The 22,291-nt window shown below is 40.9% G+C and overlaps 1 long non-coding RNA gene across 3 annotated transcripts; it reads left to right on the top strand.

The window, feature by feature from the left end:
- The first annotated feature begins 279 nt into the window (after positions 1 to 279).
- Positions 280 to 19,081, top strand: LOC136298757 (uncharacterized). 3 transcript variants are annotated; one of them, XR_010723358.1, is made up of 5 exons: positions 280 to 449; positions 1,159 to 1,267; positions 15,070 to 15,729; positions 17,430 to 17,908; positions 18,817 to 19,081. It is a non-coding gene; the product is annotated as an uncharacterized lncRNA (long non-coding RNA). The 3 variants fall into 3 exon arrangements; XR_010723359.1 differs by lacking the exon at positions 18,817 to 19,081 and having other exon boundaries at positions 1,165 to 1,267; positions 17,430 to 18,800; XR_010723360.1 differs by lacking the exons at positions 15,070 to 15,729; positions 18,817 to 19,081 and having other exon boundaries at positions 17,430 to 18,800.
- Positions 19,082 to 22,291: the final 3,210 nt, after the last annotated feature.

Genomic DNA, 22,291 nt, shown 5'->3' with positions numbered 1-22,291 from the left:
AGGATTTGTTTCTATTTTTGCGGGGCTGCTGAGGGTAATGAGACCTCATGTAGTGGTAATTAGCTGCAGATCCTTCTGCTGGGCTACCCTTTAGAAAATTAAAATCTCTTTCCTCAGAGTTTGGGCAGCTGTGTGTATTTTCATAACTGGGAAACAACGGGCTTTAATAACTTAGGGAATTAAAACCACCAAGGCTCCTGTTCTGGAACAATGCCAGTACCAGATGCATTTAAGAACTGTAGACTCAAGGGACCTGTGATAGCAAATGCAGGTGGGAACAGCAAACTTGAGGCACATGGAGTCCCAGATCCACCTGGGAACAGCAGAATAAAGGTGCCAGCAGCCACTAAAGTATTGAGTCCTTGGGCTTTTGTGCCCCTTTAGGGTTTGATTGGCTCTGCTCAGGAGGAAGGAAAGGTCTTGGCCTGGAGCAGCAAATTTCCAAGAAAGTAAGTTCTGGGAAAATGATCATTAGGAGGGAAAAATAATTCATTCAGAGGTGCTTCAACTACCTGAGAAGCCTTATCAGGAGTTTGGAGAGATTCTCCACAAAGATCCAAGTTTTCCTGGTTCCCTTTTAAAGGAGGAGACATCTTTCTTTGAAGTAAGCTCTTTTTCCCAGGGAGAAGAAATCATTATTTCTGTTTAAATAAATGCTTGGAACATTCTTCCCTGCCTTCCTGTGGATAATCACAGGAAATGTATCACAGGCTCCAATATTTGATGGTGGTACAGAGTGTTTGTAAGTAAAGCAGGACTGTTTTGATGGGTACGTTGTGGCTTGCGAATTGGCTTTTTGAAACTGATATTTGAAGTTCTTAATGAGAGTACTTAAAATAGAGCAGGGACAGTAGCAGGCTGAGCAAAAAGGAAAATGCAAAATAAGAAAGATGCACTTAAGGGAGAATATTCAGGGAAAGGTAGCAAGTCTTGAAAATGGAAGGAAAGGAATCGTAGGGAGGGTTTGAGGGTAAAGAATGGATTGAGAAGCAGGAATTATAAATCCTGGCAGTTGAGGAATGGGTAAACAGCACAAAAGATGAACAGAAGAGAATGGTATAAAAAGTAAAGTTTTTGCAGTACAGCTTAGATAAGTAGGGATGGCTTCAGAGATGGTGGATTAACTGTTTTACATTTCACTTCATCTCTGTGTTTGAGTTTCAGGAGAGTGTCAGGGGGCAAGCCACAACTGTCTCTGAGAAAACCCACACAAACAACAAACTGATTATCTCCTGGTCTCCTCAGTCCTGCAGCAATCACTGACTGGGTGAGTCTTGCACTGTCTCAAGTCACGTCCAAGTCAAGCTTGACTCACAAACCACAGGGACAGGAGCTGCCTCACTGATCTCCAGATGGGCTTGCAGTGTTCTGCTGCTTGTTCTCTTTTCCTCAGTGCTGTTGGCTCGTGTAGGGAGAGCTGAGGCTCTCTGAGGTGTCTGGGCTGGTTTGTACTGAGCAATTTTCCGTGGAAAAGCTGAATGGAATCTCTGCAACCCTCCCTGTGCCATCAGTCCCAGGTCCAGACAACATCTGCATTCACTTCATTTTTATTATATTCCACCTGAAGAAGCATCCTCATCCAGAGGTTATCCAGCAAGTGTTGCTAGTGTTCTTGTCCCTTAAATTCTAAAATATCTTTCCTGCTGAATATTAGAAGTTGTTTTCAAGAATTTTTAGCTGCAAATATGTGCTTTTACATTCTGGTAATCCTGAAAATACTGGTTAATTCAAGGTAATGATTTTGTTTTGGTATTGAAAAATGATGTCAGGGTTTGATCCTTAAGGATGCTCTGAAACCCAGTTGGAACTTGGCTGTCTAACTTGACCAAATGAAAAGTACACAATTAAAACAGAAACTAAACTGTGTAGATTACCAAATGTGTGGTTGTGGCTTATGCTTGAGCTTCATGAAGCAATCAGAGATGAATGGTCTCGCCTGCTGTTCCTTTTTGTGCAGAGCATGGCTGAAAGCATTACAGAGTGTTGGAAATCTCTGACGATTCTTTTCCCTTTTACTAAAAGGTTACTGAGTTGGGGAAAAAAAAATAAAAGAAGAAAAGGTTAAAAAAAAGGAATCTGACCTGTCATCTGCTTCCTTCCATCCCCCAATCTGGGGAAGGCCCAGGGATTTCATGCTGCTCACACATCAGGTCTCGCTATTTAGGCTGTCAGTGTTCTCTGCAGGAATATTAGTTTGTAAGGGTCTTTGTTTTTTTAAGAAATTCTAGACTAGAAATGTGTTTCTATAGCCCAAGTCTAAAAATACCTGTATTTTTGCTTTGTATTGTTAATTCACTCCATTCCTACACACCGAGCAGTCCCCATAATATTTTGAATATCTGAGAAGATTATAGGTGCTGGATATGTCTAATTATAGGTGTCTGAGAGCATAACATTCCTGGTAGAAAAATCACGATCTCTGATTAATGCATTTGCACTCATCTCTGCCTTCTGAGTTAGTGTTTTCTTCAGCCACAAGTGCAGCTGATGATTTGCAGTGATGAATGACAGGAAAATTTGTAAACAACACGATGATGATAAAATGTGAATTCAACAGGGTTTGAGTATGTTAATATCTGCTGGCAAATGCTGCTTTCTAAACTGATATTATTTAAAAAATAGATTTTAAGAGCTGAAACCACTTGAGGGAGTGGGGATGGTTTCACAAAATAATATGGCCGTAGGGCATTACATGGAATAATTGCATGTTTAGGGCACTTTTTAATATACTTGATGGCAACAAATATGTTCATGCATGCCTTTTGTATCTTTGTGAAGTAAATTTGGTGTCAGGAAACATAGGGCTGATATTTGAATATTCTCACTGCCGCACTGGAAGCTGTTGTTTTGTAGTCTCTCGGGAATGTGGTGGCTCTTACAGGGAAAACACGAAGCTGGGCCAGCCCAGTGGAAGAATTGCATTCCACTGCAGCACACTGGAACAAAATAAACCCAGTCCAACCCACTGGCAATACCAGTGAAGGACAGGGAGAAGCTCAGGGTGTGTAGCAGTGGTGTTTGTAGAACCAACCAAACAACAAAACCTTCCCCAAAACCCACAAAAACCAAAAATCCTTCAACCCTGCAACAAGGAGACCTCTTTTAGCCACCCTGTACAGCAGTATCCAGGCAGGATGGAGTGGCCATTTTCCACAGTGATGTGGATTTTGTGACCCTCATGGCTTTAGACTGCCCATGTGGTGGCTCTTCTCCATCTGCTCCCTGCCACTCTGTTCTCCAGAAGAATCTTGGGGAGTTGGACAGACCATGTTTTTTAACCAGAACTGATACCGCAGGCATCTTCCAAGTGGATTTTGGGTTCTTGTACTTTTCAGACCTCGTTGGGGAGGGGACTCCTTGCAGGGCTGCCTGGTTCTGTGTTGGGTTAAAATCAGCTGATGTCAGCCCACGTGAGGCAGAGCCCTTCAACCCCCTGCTACAGATCACTGGAAGTTATTTGGTTCAGTCTGAGGTTTGTTTCCCTCTGCCTCAGAGGTCGGGTGTGCATTGCAGACGCCCCTGATTCATTGAAAGTCACGGATTGTAGCTCTTCAGACTGTATTTTTGATTTCCTAAGTGTTCAGAACAATGTGTTAAAGGTCTCTCTCTTATTCTGTAATGTAGCGGTGCACGTTGTTGTCAGTCACCTTTTATCACGGCTAGATAGATTCTTCCCCTTAATTGCCATGACAAATTCATTTGCAAAACCTCTGAGGTGGATTGTTGACTTTCTGCATTGGAAGGAAGGTGGCCTTTCTGACCAAGCACTAAAAACAATCCGAGTCCACAAAATCTTGAGTGTTATTAGTGTCAAAGTCAGCTCTGTACTTGTCATAATATTGTGTTCTGTAATTCTGTGCTTTGGGTAAATGGGTCACTAGATAAGATTGACAACAGCCTCAGCAATGAAAGGTTTTAAGCTGGAAACTGGATGAGAAAGCAGAGCAATTTCTTTCAAGAGAAATTACACTGATGTTATTTGTTATTGCTGCAGTTAGAGATCTGTCAGTGTTTCCAATTTAAAACCTTGCTTTCTAGAAGACTAAAAACATGTATTTCAAGGCAGAACTTTTAATGCAAAGACCTTTTTTTTTTCCCTGCCATCTCTCTTATGTGAAGGTTAGTCATAATTTCTTACTGCTCTGGGAGCAGCAGGAAAATATAGGTGGTGGATGGTCTTCCTATGTTCTCCAAAATGGAGAAACTGGTCTGGCCAGACTACACTGGTGTGGTGACATTCCTAATCCTTTCTGAATTGAGAACCAGTAGGTGGTCACTGATCAGCACAGTTCTCCTCCCTGTATCTGGTAAGTGCCTAAGTCATTTAAAAAACAAACTAAAACTACCCCAGCTTCAGACACACCCTGAAACTTCCTGTTTAAAGAACATGAAATTTCAATAAAATGCTATTGAGAAACCATAACCCAGTATTTCTTTCCATAAACTACTCAACTGTCCTTGGAAGTGAAAAGGCATAAAATACTTTCTAGAGTATTTTTCTGTGTTAGCTGTATGAGGTGGATACAAATATGGTGAGATGTTCAGGTTCAAGCACCTCTTGGGGTATTTTGGTAGCTTCCTGACAGGTGAAACTAGGCCTTTTCACATCTTTCCACTGCTTGCTAGAGGCAGTCCCAAAGTCTTCATTGGTAACACTTGAGTATCTTTTTAACAGTTAAAAAATGCATATTGGCAGCATGGAAGTGACAATTTTGAGATGTGCTTTGTTTGCAGGGGTTAATTTATATTTGATCTAAGGCTATTTGTTTTGGGCTTTTTTTTTTTTTTTTTTTTCCTGCTGTACTATTTTGCCAGGCTCCTCGTGTGACAACCTGTCAGCTCAAGAATTCCAGTGTTAATAAGGGCTGGTGTTTTGGACACCATGAAGGGAACAAGACAAAACAGGGAGTGTACAGAAGAGATTGTAGCAGTGAGAGTCATGCTTTCAGCTTCCCCAGCCATCCAAGTTTATCTTGTTTGTCCTTGTGCATTTCTGATGAAGAATTGGGAATGAAGAAAGAGAACTTGGGCATAATTGTGTGGGTTTGTTTTTTTTCTTTGAAGCTCTGACTGCTGCATGTGCCCTCCACACGGACCAGTATAAAAACTAAAAGCATCTGCAAAACAGGTTTGGTTTAGCCCACGTTTGTGTCATGGCTTGCACAATCTTGCAGAGCATGAACAAAATAAATCCCAAGTGCAAGAAAAGTCAGTAGTTGGAAAACTGCCCTTTGTCAATTGTCTGCAGCTTCTCACCTTGCTGTTGCCTAAACCTGTTAGTGATGGTGAGTTTGGAATATGTGAAACAAAAAAAGCAGCTGTGAGCACACTAGCACCGTGTGTGGTTACAAATTCAGAGTTGGTGGTGTCACAGTGAAGGAGAGACTCTCACTGCTTGTCCAGCAGTGAAAGGGTGCATGGTTTGGAGCCTCTGAGGGACCTGGAATGTCAGAAAGACTTTGTCACGGTGTGTGATGCCTCCCTCTGAAAGCTCTGCTGTGCAGAGGGGACACAGGTATGCCTGACTTAGGTTTCCATGGAGATTTCTTGTCCTTCATTATCATAGGTGGATTTTGCAGTTAGTTTTTCTTTGCCTAACCTTCTCTAGTTTCCTTTTCTGTTTTGTTTGGTTTTGTCTTGAGGGGGGGCAAAAGGATGTTGTGGTTTTTCTTATTGTTTGGGGTTTGTTTTCTTGGGTTTGGTGGTTTGGTTTTTTTCTTTCGGTGTTAACAAGTGGTGAGCTGTTTAGTTTTTTTCTCCTTTCTGGAGTGAAGGGAGAGAAAAGCAGCTGTTCTGCTCAGTGTTTGTGTGCAGAACGAGCTGTGGGTGTTGCACCAATGGCTTTTCCTACAAGCTCCATCCATAACTTGTGTGCCAGCTGGTAACCCCAGGCAGGCCAGGATTCACGCTCGATCTCCATTTGAGGTGATGTCTCTGCTTCACTTCTCACAATGAAAACTGATGTGCACTTCCAGCTCTCAGCGAGCCAGTGGAACCCTGGCTGTACATGTTTGATGGGGAATGTGGTTTCCAGCAAACAGAATGAGTTGCTCAAGTGTTATTTTTAACTGTCTCCTGTCGCCTTTAACTGTATTAGCAAGGGCAACACTACACTGCTTTTCCTTTTTTAAAATAGCAAAACGTGTTTCTTGTTGCAGAAGATGAACTAGGAGGTTGTTTTTTGTTTTGGTTTGGGGTTTTTTTTTGGAAATAAAAATGGCCTGGGCTCCCTCTCCTACATGATTTCCTTCTCGCCCATCCAAGGAGGCATTGACCCACCAGACATTTGCAATGTAACCATAAAGTGCCATTGCATTTCTGCTTTTATGTGCTGTTGTTGAACGTTAGTAAGCCTGAATGCATGAGGTATGAGGGTGTATTAGGATGTGGTGACCTAGCAGATGTAGATAATTTGGCTGTGCAATAAAAGAAACAGTTGTATCTTTAGGTGAGAGAACTGGTGTTCTGCAGCAGTTTGGTTTGTGACTGTAAAAGGAGGAGGGGAATGAAAGATAACCAGGGGCTGTGAAGTAAGGTGGTCATAGAACTGGAAAAGAGTGAATGATGCAAGAAGAAAAGTTCAATTTTAGATATGTCATCAAACTTGGTTACAAGTTTAAGTTTCAATGGCAGAGAGCTTTCTGTCAGTTTCAACAAGTTTTACATTAGGCTGTCAGACTGTACACTGGCTAATGTTCGTTTTATTAATTAAGCTCACTGGATAGCCTGAACCATAAATGTATTTCTTCCAACTTGGGCTTAATTTTCAAAAAGCATTAATAAAGAATTGGAAAGTGTCGGTGATACCATATCTGAGGAAATAAAATTCTTATTTGCACAAATGCATGGACAAAATGGGGAAATATGACATCATACTGCAGTAGTTCTAAGAGAATAACAACACTGGAAGCCAAGTTTCTGAGATTACTTAGCAGGCATAGTGAAGCTGGTGGTGGAGAATTTCTGAGTTTTATCTTTTATTCTGAACTGTGATCTACTCTGTCACTGTAGGCAGCCTGGATTAGAAATTCTTGACTGTTTTAGAAGAGCAGCAGTCATTCAGTGCTGAAGTAGTTGGTTCTATTACTGTTAACCGTAACATTTAAGCACTCATGTACTGAGAGGTTTGTTGAAATGTTTTTCTTCATGGCCTTGTGAGACTGACAGTCATTGCCTTTCTTGTACTTGCACACAAAATGACTTAGAAAAGTGAATTATCTTTAGGTAATTGCATATGGAAAGGGAAAAACTGGTATTATTGCAAAAAGCTTTGTGATCCTGAGCTCTTGGCTTTTCCTGCAAGTGTTTTGCTTTGTCTTTTAGAGTGTGAAACAAAAATGGTGATAAAAATCAGACTCGAGATGGGGCTCATGCTTATGGAACTATGGTTTTAAGAGTTTATGGTTTTCTTTGGTTAAGAGTGTTAGTTTTACTGTCTAACATGAATATTAAATGCAAGGTAGTACTCCTGACCTGAGCCTAATGAGGTGAAAATGTTATGTTCTATAAAAATAAAGGCTTTATGATCACCAAATTAGTTTGACATATCTGTGAAACAGCAGCTACCCAGGAAGGACCACACAATATCCGTGCTATTAAAGCTCAAAACAGTCTAATCAATTCCAAAAGTTCAATTTCTGTTCCTAAAGGCTGCTTCCATAATGAATTAAGGGAGGCATATCAAATGTAATAATGCATTGTTATGAAGGTTTCAGTAAACTTGCCAAATGTCAGGCTGCTGGTCCAGTCATGGTGCATTAACTGCTGTGATTAAAGCTGAGCTGTCCTCAGAGCTCACCTGGCTTTGGGAATTGAGCTGCAATATCCTGCCCGGGGCAGGAGGGAAGTGCACTACAAAGATTACGCTGAGCAGTGAATATTCAAAATACTGTATTTCTAACAGGTTTAGTGCCCGTTTCTCTGAAACGGAGCATACAAATGCTCTATGAGTTCGGATAATGAAGGCAATAAGCTATTCCTTGTATTCGGAGAATCTGTTGCCCCCTCAGCTGCAGTGTGGCAGCTAAAAATTACTTTTGGTAACTGCATGGAATGGCTACTTTTGGGTGAGAATGGGGAAAAAAAAACAACCCCTTTCCTATTTGACTAGAAGTTCTGTGTAAGAAATAAATGGTAGCTCCTGTTTCTGGGTAGGCTCTGTTTAGAACTTGCACTGGACAGTAAGGTTAACACTAGGTAATTTATGGATGAGCTTCTGGTTCCTTTGTGTCACTCAGCACAAAGGAATGTTAATGCTGATCTTACCAGACACTGGTGGATTTCTCTAATGTCATGTTCAGTGGAATTATGTCTGGAATGAATGTGTGCATAGCTGAAATGTTAAGAAAATGTTTCAGGAGGGAAAGCTGAGCTCTTTTGCATACACACAACTTAGAAGCTGCTCTGTGATCACTAGCAGGAAATGATAACTGCTTAATTAGGGACAGAGGAACATGATGGAAGTGTGGAAACTTATATTCCAAGAAAAATAAGCAGAACTGACAGAGAAATGCAGGACTAGATTTGTAGATAGAGGTGGGGTTCTGACAGTTTCTAGAAAGAGCAGTCATATATTCATAGATCAGTTTTGCCCCAAATGATGCCAAAAGCACCTTGCAGGCTGAATGTAGAGGTCACATCAGCCATCACTGGTTAACTGTGGCCAACAGAGCAGAGCAAGGCTACCCGAGAGAGCAGGGTAGAAAATGATGAAGAATGATGGATCCAGCTGAAAAGGAGAGGCGAGATTCAGTGAGCAGACAGCAGCTGAAGCAAGTTGAAGTTTAGCTGGGACACCTTGCTAATTCCCCCCAAACACTGCATGGCAGACCAGGAATCACTCCCCTCATAAAGAAAGTGAGTTTCAGGGTAACTTGCTCCACATTCAAGAACTTTGAAACCCGTTCTTGGGTTGAAAGATTTCCTTGTGCAGGCAAAGTGAATGAAAGCATTCAGGAGTGACAGGGAAAGTGTAATAATTAAATCTTGAGTTTGGCTTGCAGAGGGAAAACCATTTTACAATCAAGTGGGTGGTGTTTCACTTTCCTTGAGACTGCAGAATGATGTGCAACAGCAAGAGGTGGAGCACTTTCCCTGGATAGTTGGTTTCTCATTATTCATGAAATGTTTATAAGAAAATGCCTTGCATGTACAGCAGCAGTAGGGGGAGGACTGTGAGCAGGGAGAGAAGGACATAATGGAATGTAACTCCCTTCCTTGTAGTATAATGTGACCTTTCCAATAAATTAACATTATGCTGTTTGCACAGAAGGGGAGCTAAGATAGAAAGTATTTTTAGGGGGCAACAGTCAAGTTAATTAGGCAGCTGTAACTTACTCTGTATGTTAAGAGCTCAAAAGCAGGGTATGGGGAATGGGGTTTAACGTTGCTTTGCATCCCATCCGTTTTGAAGGAGTTGCTTGGTGCTGATTGTGAAATCTGGGCTGTGACGTTGTTCCAAGTACTGTAGCCTGGACCTGTTTTTTCCGGTGTATTAAGAGGGAGGTTTTAACTTTAATTCCTCAATGACTTGCTGCTAAAAGGTTTAGGCATCCTCTCTGCTAATCTAAAGGGCAGAAAGGACAGATTCCACAATCCTTCTTGGCGTGGAGGACCGAGATTTTTCATATGCCTGTCTATCAACCTCAGAGCAGTAATCATGGAGTGAAGCACAGTTCTCCAAGAGAAAACACTGCTAGATTTTGGTCTGTGAGCATTTCACTTTATTCACACCTACTAAATTTCATTTAAGGGTCAAAAGATGCTTCATTTATGACATATTTAAATTCATAATGGCTCATTCATGCACTGCACCCATTAAAAAACTTCCCTTTTGAAAAATAACTCTGATTTTTCCCAAGTTTCCTTACTCATAAAAGGCACATTCTAGCTGTGTTACATCAGGCTGCAGATAACAACCCATGTGTTTGAAACAAGGAGGTTTCAAAGCTGTTAGGATTATTTGTAATATTTTCTCTTCTGCAATTAAAGTCAGGTTGCAGTAGTTTCCAGAACGCACTGAAGCCAATGCTGGTCACTGTGTGCTCTCTGCTGTGTCTTTGGCCTTGAGCTAAGGCCTGTGGCACTGCTAGGAGGATGAAATCATATCATTCTTCATCTGTTAGAGCAGCCCTTGGACTGCAGTCCTTCAGTCTGAAGTGTATTTGCTTCAGTAGTTTTGGCCTTGGTGGTTCATTTCTCCCCTGCAGGTACAAAAGTGATCAGAGAGCCTCATTTGTCTGCCATGCTGAGGATCCTCAACTGTCCAGGTGGCATCATTTAGTCCCAGTGTTTGTCAGTATTTCCTTCCCAGTGCTTCAGGATTCCAGTGGTTTTGACTTCTGCTCTCAGTTGATTCCTCCCTCTCTCCCAAAGCTGTTGTTTAGTGCTTGTACCCCTTAAACCTGATAGTTCCCAGTCCACACAGAGGAAGACTTACAGCTTTATTAGGTAACAATTGATCCTCAGGGCTCATTGTTTACCCTGCTTTTGGGGGAGCTATTTAATTTGGGAATAAATAAATTTATGTCACAACCAGGGCCTAAAACTAAAGAACAAACTTTTACCTTTATGATGGGGGAGTTAATGTCAGGAAGTCAAACTTGCCGTGTCTGACACTGTTGAGAATAAGACTTTTACATGTGATTGTTGGTTGAATTGTGGACAAATTCAACTTTTGTACTTGTGGGCCAGCAGTCTTCCTCTCCTGTAATCTCCTGCCTGGATACAGGGGAACAGGATCCAGGAAAGGACCAGAGGTTGCTCACTGAGAGCTCCTAGGATCAGTATCTTCTTGCAGGTGTCATGACCTCAGCATGTTCACTGGCTGGTGAAGAATGGTGTGACTGCCTTTAATTCATGATGGCCAAGCGTGACAGCCAGAAGCCACAACTCAGTGTCAGTTTGCTAATGACAAAGATTTTTGCCCAAAACATGCTGAAATAGAGGGTTTGTCATCCATCTGCAGCATAATGACAGAGTAACAGTAGGACTGAATTTAACAAGGGTTTATATTCCCTTCTTAAATGACTTCCAAAGCCAGTATTTGCTGCTCTATTTGGTGTTGATCAGTTCAGCCAGAGCGAGAAATATTTATGGCTTTCATGCAGTGCACTTATCACATTAACAAGATAATTAAAGCTCTATAGCAACTGTCTTGTAATTAAACCCCAAACATATTCTAGTCTGATTCCATTTTGATGGAACTGATGTCCTTTTCCAGTGGGCAGAGGGTTGAAATAAAGGATCTGTTCTTCCACTCAGGAAGCCTCTCACATACATAGGAACAACACATTATTACAGCATATGGCTAAAACATTTCGTCCTTTATGCTGCTTTACTTCATTGATACTTTGCCTTGGGTAGGGTTATGTATTTATGTGCTCAGGAAATTGAGAGCTTTTGTGCTGTTAACAGGAGATATTCAACTTTGCTGTCAACACCTGCAGCAGGTGATAGGTTATCTACAGATATCTACCGCGCAGTGCTTCCTTTTTTTTTTTTTACTAGGTTACCCTGAAATGTTAGAAATTAATTCCCAGAGTCAGTGTCAACTAAAGTGACATTGGATCAAAGCTGTGAGACAAATTGCTCATCACAGTTCAGGGAGCTGACTCCTCTGTGTAGGCAGCTGTACATCACTGGAGGCTCCTCATCCCCCCCAAGCTCTGCTCCACAATTACTGCCATTGTTGGGGCAACTCATAGGTGGGTTTCTGTAAAATAAACTCATTCTAAACACCCATCAGAGGAATTGCTGCATCTTGGAATTGTTATTTGTTTGGTTGGGTTTATTTCTTGTCACCCTGTTTAGAGCCTTTGTCACTATGCAACAGCCTGAATATATAAACAATGATGTTAATCCATGAAAAATGAGAAATTAAACCTTGGCAGGATCCTAGTGATCCCTGTCCAGGTTCATCAGATGAAAGCTCTAGTTTTATTTATCAGATGAAAACTCTAGTTTTATTTTTTTTCCTAACTTTGTCTAAAAGTTCAGAAGCACTAAATTCATTTAGCTTTGTTGTCTGATGGCAAGAAATCATTCTTGCTGATGGTGAGCTTGCTTCATCTCTTAGTGAAAGCAGATAAAAACGTGTAAAAAAAACCCCCAAACCAACCCCCTAAAAACCTTTTCCAAACAGTCACTTTGCTGTTTCCATTAGCTCATCAGAAATGTTCGAATCCTTCCCTTTTGAGAAGCTGCTCTCAGTGAAATATTGTGTATGTAATTTTTTCCCTTCAGGTATTTCCACTTTGAGCTGTTCTCGTAAATTAATGTTCGTTTTGATTATCTGTGTGAGATCTGGGTTGGTGTGTGGTGAGTCAGAGCAAGTTTGCTGTGTGAGCTGGAGGCTCTCAGCACCTCTGGCTTGCCAGAGAAAGTGGAGAGAATGAAAGTCTTTGTGCTTTTGCTCTGAGGTCAGCTGGGAGACACCGCTGCTCGAAAACAGTGATTTAACAGCAGTGTGACATCCAGCCTTAAAACTAATGGGACACAAACTAGGAAATCAAAACAAAGGCAATGCTCACAGAGAATGGGCCACAGATGCAAGGCAGGCTGTGTGTGCAGCTGGCAGGGCCATCACAAACTGCTGCTCAAAATAACTGTCCTTCAGACAGGCGGGTTTGATTGGGGCTTATTCCCTTATTTACGTGTCAGAACTTCAGCAGTTTGCACTGAGCATCACTTGCGAGGAGTGTGGGGTAGTATCTAAATACTAATATTTTTTAATGTCACAGATAGGGCTTTGTTTGCAGTAAACCAAACAAATCTAGGCCAGAATGTTAACGAATATAAACTGATGTCCAGACTGGATATGTGTGCCTGAATGCTAAAGTTTTAACATAAATTACAAACACGTAGTAAAGAGAGTAATTTTGAGTTCTGTATGCTACATTTAAAGCACATTCTGTATGCATAGCTATAAAGGGTGATTTGGATTTTGCATCAGGATTAAAGGGTGCTCTGTAATCTTGCATAAAGCATAGCCACTAAGATCTTTTTCTTGACATGTTCATCTGTCTCGTGTTTACTGTGGATGAAGTTGGTGCCAGCCAGTCTTTGGATATACACTCATTCTGGTGTTGCAATATGGATCATATTCATCCCTGTCAAAATACATATTCAATCAGGGCTTTTATTCCAGCACAGAATTTGACCCTTTGACAAAAATATGCTTGAGTGAGACTAAACAGTGGCTCAGAATTTGCTTATCTTTTTGTTTGCAAACTCTCTATTTTCAGTTTACTTAGAGAATGTGAATATTTCTCTACAAAGTGTTATTGGAAAAATACTGTAAGAAATATTTAAGCATTTTAATGGTCTTCAGCTTACATCCCAAAATGTATGCTTGTTTTAACCATCCAGGAGTGGATGCCTGGAAAAGTAACAGTGGAACCATCAGTCCCATATTGTGACGTGCATGTGGTGAAAAGATGACTTTTTTAGGACTGGCAGATGCACTCACTTTACAGGTCATTAAATTTCTCATTATACAAACTCAATCATCTGAGTTTTTGAAATAGGTTTAGAATCTCAAAAAGATTAGACAGTGTGAAAAATAAATGTAGAAGTTGAAGTTTTGATAGACAAAACATAATTTGATAAATTCCGTAATGATCCTACTACATTATTCCTGTTGTCTAACTCCTCCATATGGAGGGTTGCAGTCTGACCTTAGGTATATCGCTGCATGCAGAGTAAGAGCAAACAAATTTTGTATTTGCCAATCTTCTGAGAGATTCTGATTCATCTGCCTGTGTTCTTCAAGGAGAGAATCTGTCATTTGTGCATTAGGATATTGTCTATCAGGATGTGATGAGAAAACTGCATCCTTTTAAAAGGATGTGTGCTCTGCTTACAGGGCTGGTTTTGCACCCCCAGTTCCTTCCAGAGGTGCATTTAACCATAATTAGTTGTTCGTTCCACCAACAGTTTTTCTGCCCTTAAGCCAACTAAAAAAACTTTTCTTTGGATCAAGGGAATTCTGAGATCTGGGTTTGAAATAATGTCTGTTACAAAGCACAGCCATCTCTTTCTTCTATGTGAATCTGTCATACTTGGCCAGCTGTTGTTTGAGACAGTTATTCCAGGAAGCCAGTCATTGTATCTTTTTAATATGTTTTTCTTTGTTGTTGGGGGTTAAAATGATTTTTAGTTCTTATGAAAAATGTTCATTTCTGTTTGCAGAATGAGTTTCTCTATTTATGGACAAAACCAGCGAGGTAGTTCATGGTTGCTCCCAGGACCTCTCAGGGAATGCTTTTCTGTGGGAATGGGCTCAGTGATGACAATGGCTTTGGCCAGAAATCCATTTACTCGCTAAGTGGGATACAGCAGCTTACAGGAGAAAGGACTCCAAAGCCCCTTTCTTTCACCTCAGGCTACATAGCACATCTCACTGCATTGTCTGCATTGTGTTGGCACTTGGATTTTTTTTTTCCATTATATGTCAGACAGTGAAATAAGAAGTAGTTCATCTTTCTGAGGGTTTTTTTTCTGGGCCAAGGATGGTACTTGTAGTAGAAGTCAGCTCTGTTTCACTGAAAAATTAATAACATTTCAGGCATGTCTGCACTTTAGTAAGACCTATGCAAAAAATATAAGATGCATACTCCTAGGGGAAAAAATTGTCTTGTAATATCTAATTTTCAATTATTTTGAACTTCTGGCTAATGTGACTGTGGTTTTAGACAACAAAGATGCTCCATTTGCAGGTTTGATCCCTGTGTGAAGGACCTGTAAAAGTTGGTGCTCAGTTACAGGCCAGCTTGATGCTACATTGCTGGTGCTGTAGAATTTAGTTTCTGCTAGAATTTCATCTCGCAGATGTACTGTGAAGGGGATAAAGCAGATGATCACTGTCAGACATCTCATGAGGAGCTGGTGAACAGATCAGCTGAGCCAGCCATCCCAGCATGTGTGCTGTGAATGTAGATGCAGGATTCTGGAGATGGAAAATGACCACTCTGCTTCCTTCCAAGAAAAAAATCCAAGGAAAGGTCACATCAGAGTGAAATTTCATTTACTCAGCCCATAAAATGAACACATTTTCCTGCTCACATATAGGTGCCAAGACTTATAAAGAAACTGTTTGAAACACTGAAGATCTTAAGGTCCCCAAGGAGTTACGATAAGAAAGAGAAAAAGGCAGAGGGCAAGGTGTCAACAGCACATCTGAAATCAGCTTTAACCCCAGTGCCCAGCAGCCACATGAAGAACAGTTGTGGAATGTTAAATTAAAACGTGGTTGAGGAGAGAGGAGGAGGTTCAGCAATTTGCCTCCTCACACGTTCCTCAGTGACAGTGACAAATGCTGGAACACTGAGTCAGGCTGTGTGAGGGGATCCGGGGCTTCCATACCAAGATGGAGGTTTTGGGTTCACTGCCCTGCTTGGAATAGCTGGGACAAGGCACTTGTCCTGTTCCACCCTCATTCTTCAGCGAGACAAAGAGGATAATGCAACACTGCTGCTGTGAGGATTAATGTCTTAAAGGTGCTGAACTGCTAAACTACTGTGGGAATGGGCACTGTGTATTATTAATTAATTATTAAAGATAGACAGGCTGGGAGCCTTCACTGCTACTGGATGCCAGTGCAGCCCCTGCAGCCCCTCCATCTCTGCCTTGCCAGAGGACCCTGCCCCATCCAGTCCTGCTTAGCTGCACACACATGACCTCTGGGTGTGAGTACTCCTGCTCAGATCTGGGAACGAAGCCAAGGGAGAGGTAAGATCTTGCTCTGGTTTATTAACACACTGACAAGAATAAGTGCTTGCCTTAAACTCAAACAGTAATGAATTCCTACATTGGTGTTTGGTAAATAAAAGCTAGCATGGGAGAAGTAATGGAGATTCAGGAGGAAAAGAGAGGTCTTGGGAATTCTTCTTTCTGATTCCTGAGTAATGATAGGATATTTTGGGAGTGGACAGCACAGTGAAATGTTAACAGTCTTCACAGCTGAGAACAGTGAGACGTGGCCAAAACCAACCATTAATTTCTGCAGGAACTGTTTGTTTATCGAGCTAATACCCTTCACACTCTTTTCTTTTTCCTTTTTTTTTTTTTTTTTTCCCCTTTGGTAAGAGAAGTACTCCGATTGTCCTCACCACAGCTGTGTTTTAGTTTTGTGTTACTTTTCAACTTTGGTGTTCTTAGTCCTCTACCAGGTGGCAGCCATTATGCTCTTTATTCCATGCTTCTTATTGATTTGGTCAAAAGTAATTAAAGAGATAATTTGTTCTCAATTACATTTCCTTGAATTTCCGGAGGCTGGAAACTCTGCTCTCCAGCTGTGTCTTCCCCCAGTTCTTTTTCAAATTAACTTTGCTCTCACTCTGAAATAAAACAGAATAACATGTTCTTTGTTTGCTGCTTTTGGATTAAATAGAGAGTCTGTGCTGTAGCAGATATCGATCTGATAATTTTATTAGGTACTTCTGCCTTGGTTCATGAACTCTCATGTTTTTAGCATAACATTGCAATAAGAAATCCTGTGTTAGACTAGCAGAAGTAAGAAACCAATTTTTTTTAAAGATGTTTATGGATGTTTCTGCTTTCTGAGTGTCCTTTGTGCCTGAAGGGTTCTTTTCAGCACTTTTGTAATCTGTTTTTAACTCTAGTAGCAAGGGGGAAGTGAGCGGAATTATGGTGCAGATGGGGTTTTCTTCCTTTCTGTTTAGCAGTCATTGCATTAATTTCTACTAGAACGGATTTTTGGCAATTGAAAATGACTTTGGGACATTTGGTATTCTGGGAGATTTGGCAAGAACATTTGTAATTTTGACTTAAGTAGGAGGAAAATATCTAGAAAACATTAGCTAAGGCTGAGCAACATTGTCATTGCCAGTAAGCAACCAAAAAATGTGCATAAAGGGCTTTGGGAGGGTTGCAAATACCTAATTACAGGCACAATATCCAAAGACCACATAAATGACAGAAACAAGACAAAGATAGGTGGTATAGAGAAACTTCATATCTAAGTGGAAACTTTTGTTTTCTTCCTTATTTGTATTGACTTCCAAGGACATATTTTAAATTTTTTAAATCATCTGAATGAGGAGTTGACAAAGATGGCAGATCAAATTTTGTAGTTGCTTAAAGGGTTCAAAGTTACTGTAGGGTAAATTCACTGGCAGCAATAATATTGCAGCCATTACTAATTTGGTCCAATTGTTTCACAAAACTTACCGACCTTGCCAGAATTAGTAAATAATCCTTGGAGACAAGAAAATAATAATAATAAAAAAAGATTTCTCACAGGAGTATGAGGAATGGAAGCAAATGGATGGAATAAACAATACCAAGCTATTCAAGATGGTTTTGTTATGAAAACAGGGTTTTCTTCTGTTTAAGTGCTTTCCATCACCATAATATCAGACAGCTTTGTGGATGTTTATGGAAGAGAACTATTTTATTTCCCATTCCAGGCAATGGAAGTGGAGGCATGATGAGCTGTGGAATTCATCGGAGTCAAGAAAAGGCCTCTGCTAGCTGGGATAAGGTGCTAAATGTTTTATTTAAGGTGTCAGAGGAAATTCCTGACAGACATGAAATTGAATCTATTTATTCCGAGTTTTCCTCCTCATGCTCTCACTAGCAGGCAACCTTCGTCTGACTCCTGAACCGTCTCCTTCCATTTGGCTGATGTGTCTCCACTGACAGTAACACGTTCATTGGAGTGCAGAGGGACACCCAACCCGACTGGAACTGCCTTTCACATTAAAACTGTCATGGGAAAACAGTAGGATGAACCCCTTTCCGTGGGTGCCAGCACCATTCCAACTAGAGCAGCACCGTGGAAGCTGCTGCTCTGGCTCCTACCAAGTGCTCCCCTTGGCAACTGAGATCCTCAACTGCAAAGTGCTTTGCATTATTGATATGGCACAGCACATCCTTAACAAATCAGGTGGCTTGTCTTTGTTGCAGATTTAGTTGTGGCTTTTTTCCTTTTTTTTTTTTTCCTAAGCACTAAAATAGTGTTGCTCTGAAAGAAACCTAAATTTTCTGCAGTCTATTCCTTGTCACGTCCTTTGTCTCGGAGCCTCTTGTGTTTAATTGAAAATTCTCTTTTGGTCCTGATGTCTGTTCTGTGTTCCCAGTTTCTAGTGAGAGGGCAGGATGGGTCAGTATTGAGCAGCAGCAATAAAAGAGAAAATGGGGGAAAAAATTCCTGAGTGCTTGGCTAGAATATTGTCTTTAAAATTCAACAGTTAGAATCTTGCCTGCAGAACTGCAGCAGCCATCTCTGTATATGGTGCTTTACAAAAGCTGCCCAAAGATTTTCATAAAATCAAAAAAATTTTGAGGTTGATCTTGCATTTGGATGACTAAATGTTGGCTCGTGATGAGGCTGTGCTGATTTATTTTCATCAAAACACATTCAGTTTGCAAATGTTATCATAATACTCCTGGTTGAGTGATATATTATAAGGAAGAAGAGTGCAATAGGTGTGTCAATCTGCTGGTTTTGACCCATCATATAATCTTAATGAGTTTCCCAGAATGAAAAATCTTCATTAATTCAGAGGAAACAGGTTCTTTCACCAGCTTAAACAAACAAAAAAAATTGGAAAAATCTCAAAACTTACAGAATGACATCTGCAAAGGTGCGTGCCATGGGGATAATGTTAACATAAGGATGGGTTTGTCAGAATTGAGCAATTTTCACCCTCCAGAATTATCTAGAAGAGAAAGCGGAGGCATTTGGGAATTGTTAGGGTGAGATCTAGAGTCTACAGAAGAAGGGTTTGACTGAAAGAAATATTTATATATATATATATATTTTTTTTTTTTTTAAATCCAAAAATGCTTCAGGAACCTGCAGCTTCCCTGTGCTCCGGTCGCCTGCAGGTCCTTGGGATTTTTCGGAGTCGTGGGCGATGCGAGGGCACGGAGCTCCACCTGCTGCGGCAGCACCGCAGGCTGCCTGCCTTCCTCTCACCTGCCCAATTCCACCCCGAAACGCACCATAACCAGCCCACAGGAGACTTTCGCGTCATTGCCTCATGTCGTCTCACTTTATGATGATGTCTCATGTATTACTTTATGACTTTTTTTAAAATTTATCGTTTCTTACATATGGAGTTGTATGAGCAATTTATTTTTTTTTTTTTTTAAGATCAGGAAACGATCACTGGCAAGGGGCTTAAAGCAAATTAGCTGAGCTATAATGAAAGTCTTCTTAAGTTGAAAACGCTAAAAAAAAAACCTCCCACCAACACCCAACCTGCAGAGACTCTACAGATTGTCACAATAATGTATTGTTGGGTTTAACAAATGACACACTCCAGCAATGTTTTCTGGTTTTATAACTGCACGGCAAATTAAAGAGAAAAAAAGAAAAAAAAAAAAAAAAAAAAAAAAAAAAAAAAAAAAAAAAAAAAAGAAAGCGCGAGAGGGAGAGTTCTACTGTTCTATAATTACATTCGGTTTTAAACTCGGGTTGCACCTCTCCCATCCATGAATAATACTGCAGGAAAGGAAGTTTTCCCTTCTGTTTCCTGAGAGGAATCACCCTGAGGCCTGAGGGCAGGGAGGCAGAGCCCCCCTGAGTTAGGCAGAGGCCCGTCACAGTTCTTTCCCTTTCCCCAGCGCCTGGCAAAGCTCGCTGGCCAGAGGCAGGGGAAGAGGCAATGTCGCTCCCGAGAGAACGAGTTTTCAATCTCTGTGGCGTTAAACACTTTAAGTGATCGTGGTTAAACGTCTCCAGACCGTGCCCGCGGTCGCCGCGCCGCTGCTTTCCCTCCATTGAAACCGGAGCGCTCCGCTCCCGCCCACCCTTCCTGCCCCTCAGTGGGGAGCGAGCCTGAAAGACTTTTAATTTGTATTAATTGTGTCATCAAGGGGAGAACTAATGGGACCTGGCTGCTGACAACAGTTAGCTGCTTCTGAAAAAAATACCCGAGTAAGTATCGTGAACAAAGCAGACTGGAAAGTCCCTCTTCGTGGAGTGTCCAAGTCAGGTTTCTTCTATTATTTTCTTTAAATACAAAGTGTGTGTGGGGGGGGAAGAAAGAAGTCCTGCCGGAGTCACTCGGTTCCATGCTGTTCCTGTAGCAGAGGTGATGAAAAAGCCGGCACAAGTTCCTGGATTTTGGGGCTGTCGTTCTATTTTGTGCTGTGGGATGGTGCTGAGGAGGTGGTGTTCTGGATTACAGACGTGCCAGGGAAGACAGCCTTAAGGAAACGGTAACTGAAAAAGAGAGAAAAGATCAAAGGCTGTTCAAATACTTGGAATTTATTGGATTTTTCACTGAACTCTTAAAAGTCATGTCCCCTGATACAAGTTGAATATTGCCCAAAATATGAAAACTTCAGTTTTTAAAACCAATTTGCTTCTGAAGCAACTTCTCTGAAGGTGTTCCACCCACAAAGTCTGTTCCATCCATCTGGCACCTTTCTACCTTCAAGAGTGCTGTGAAATTTAGAAGGGCTTATCAGAGGATATAATTATTTGTCTTTGAGCATTATTTATGGGTAGATCAGTTTTGTTCTTGGGTGTACAGGAATGAAGTTACAAGTATTTATGTTTTTATGCTGGAAATATTTTTTTTTAAGTGCTTTGTCTGGTAACTCATTTCTAAAATCCAGTCTATTTGAAAGCCTATTTCCACAGATGAAAACATTTAATATTCTAAACCTGCTTTTTATTACAAATTGTTACAATAATTAGCTTTGATCCCTGGAAAAAATATGTCAAATAGTAATTACTAAATTTATACAGTGACAAATATTTAATTTTTGTTTTCCTTACAGTTCTATGTAAGAAACTCTCCATGCTGAATATGCCCAGTAATCTCTGGTTGGCATTTCCAGCAGGTGAAGGCTGGGTGCCCCAAGTCACTGCTCCTTACATTTTGAACCTTTGCTCTGCTGAAATCTTAGATAGGAACATGAATTTTTAAAGGAGTTTTATGCCTTCTTAAGTTAAGATTCCAAAAAGCAAAATGTTCTCCTCCAGTTGTTTTTTTTTTTGGAAGTACCTGAATGTTCTCGGGCTTCGCTCTGTTGTGCAAAAGCTACACAGCAGAGCAAGTGTTCCAGCCACAGCTCTGAGTCTGCTGGGCCCTCTTTTTTGTGCATTTTCTCTGCCTTGAGTACATGGGCACAAATTCTGGGGGCCTAGAGCTTTGGATTGCTTGGAATCAGTGAATGAGCCCTTTGATCTAAAACTCGTGCAGGAAAGAATTACTGTTTTCATGTTCTTTTTAGCCTGAACTCCAGACACAGCTGACTGATCTGAAGTCTTTTATTAATCTACCTATATAATTTTTTTAATAGGCAGGAATGTGTCTTTTTTTTCCACTTGAATGAACTGATGGTTGAGGGAGTCCCAAAATTGTGCTTGTGTCTGACTTGAGGGCTTTTTATGGGTCTGTGCCTTCCTTGGGGGTGAAAGCACAGACCCAGAATAGAGGTTTATGACAGTGTATCTTCAGGGAAAAGCAGCTACAAGTAAGTAATTTTCTATTCCTGGCTTTGGAAATTGGATATTCTTTTTATGTTAGACACAGTAGTCTATATATTAATCTCCCATGAGAAAAGTTACATTTCTTAAGCATTTAAGCATAACAATTTATAAAGCATACATGCATTTTGCACAGGTACTTCCTATGTGAATCTATTTGTGCGCCAAAGACACTTCCTGGTATACAAAGTTTTTCTACACCAGACTTTTGCTCTAGTTTGCATCTCAGTAGAAAAAATTATTTGCACCACTTCGTTTTGAAAAGTATGCATAAATTTTGTAGTTTGTTAATCCATGAGCACACACAGCAGCCATTCTTTAAGTCTAAGCTATTGAACAAGCTCTTCTCCTTGCCTGGTATTTTAATGAAGGTCGTGGTTGCTCAACTTCCTGCAAGATCTCTGTCAAACTTGAACTCAGACTTGTTTCCATGCTTGTGAGATGACACGATGCTGTCACAGGTGATGACCAGCTCAGAAAATATTTGGTGATGGAAACCAAACCCTGAGACTGCACATACCTTCTCTGTGCTGAGCTGCTCCTAATTGATGCTGTAATGTTTATTTTCGGTTTGGTGACTTTCAGTCTGATCCACGGGAACCAGGGATGATGCTCTTCCCCTTTAGAGAATTGGGAATGGATCTGAGTCAAGGGAAGGAACCCAAAGCACACAGAAACTTTAGTCAGGCAGGGCTGTACAAGGTTGTACATTCTTTTCCTAGAAACCATCTTCTATTGCCACTAGACACAAGAAACTTCTGGTCCAGCAGGACATTTCTTATGGTCTCACTCAAATAAATAAATAAACATTGGAAACCAAGC

The sequence above is a fragment of the Chamaea fasciata genome, unplaced genomic scaffold (genome assembly GCF_029207755.1).
Source record: "Chamaea fasciata isolate MVZ Bird 193981 ecotype frontalis unplaced genomic scaffold, bChaFas1.0.hap1 SCAF_18, whole genome shotgun sequence".
Taxonomy (NCBI): Eukaryota; Metazoa; Chordata; class Aves; order Passeriformes; family Sylviidae; genus Chamaea; species Chamaea fasciata.
Note: the sequence above shows the minus strand (reverse complement) of the source record. Positions and strands in the feature narration are given on the sequence as shown.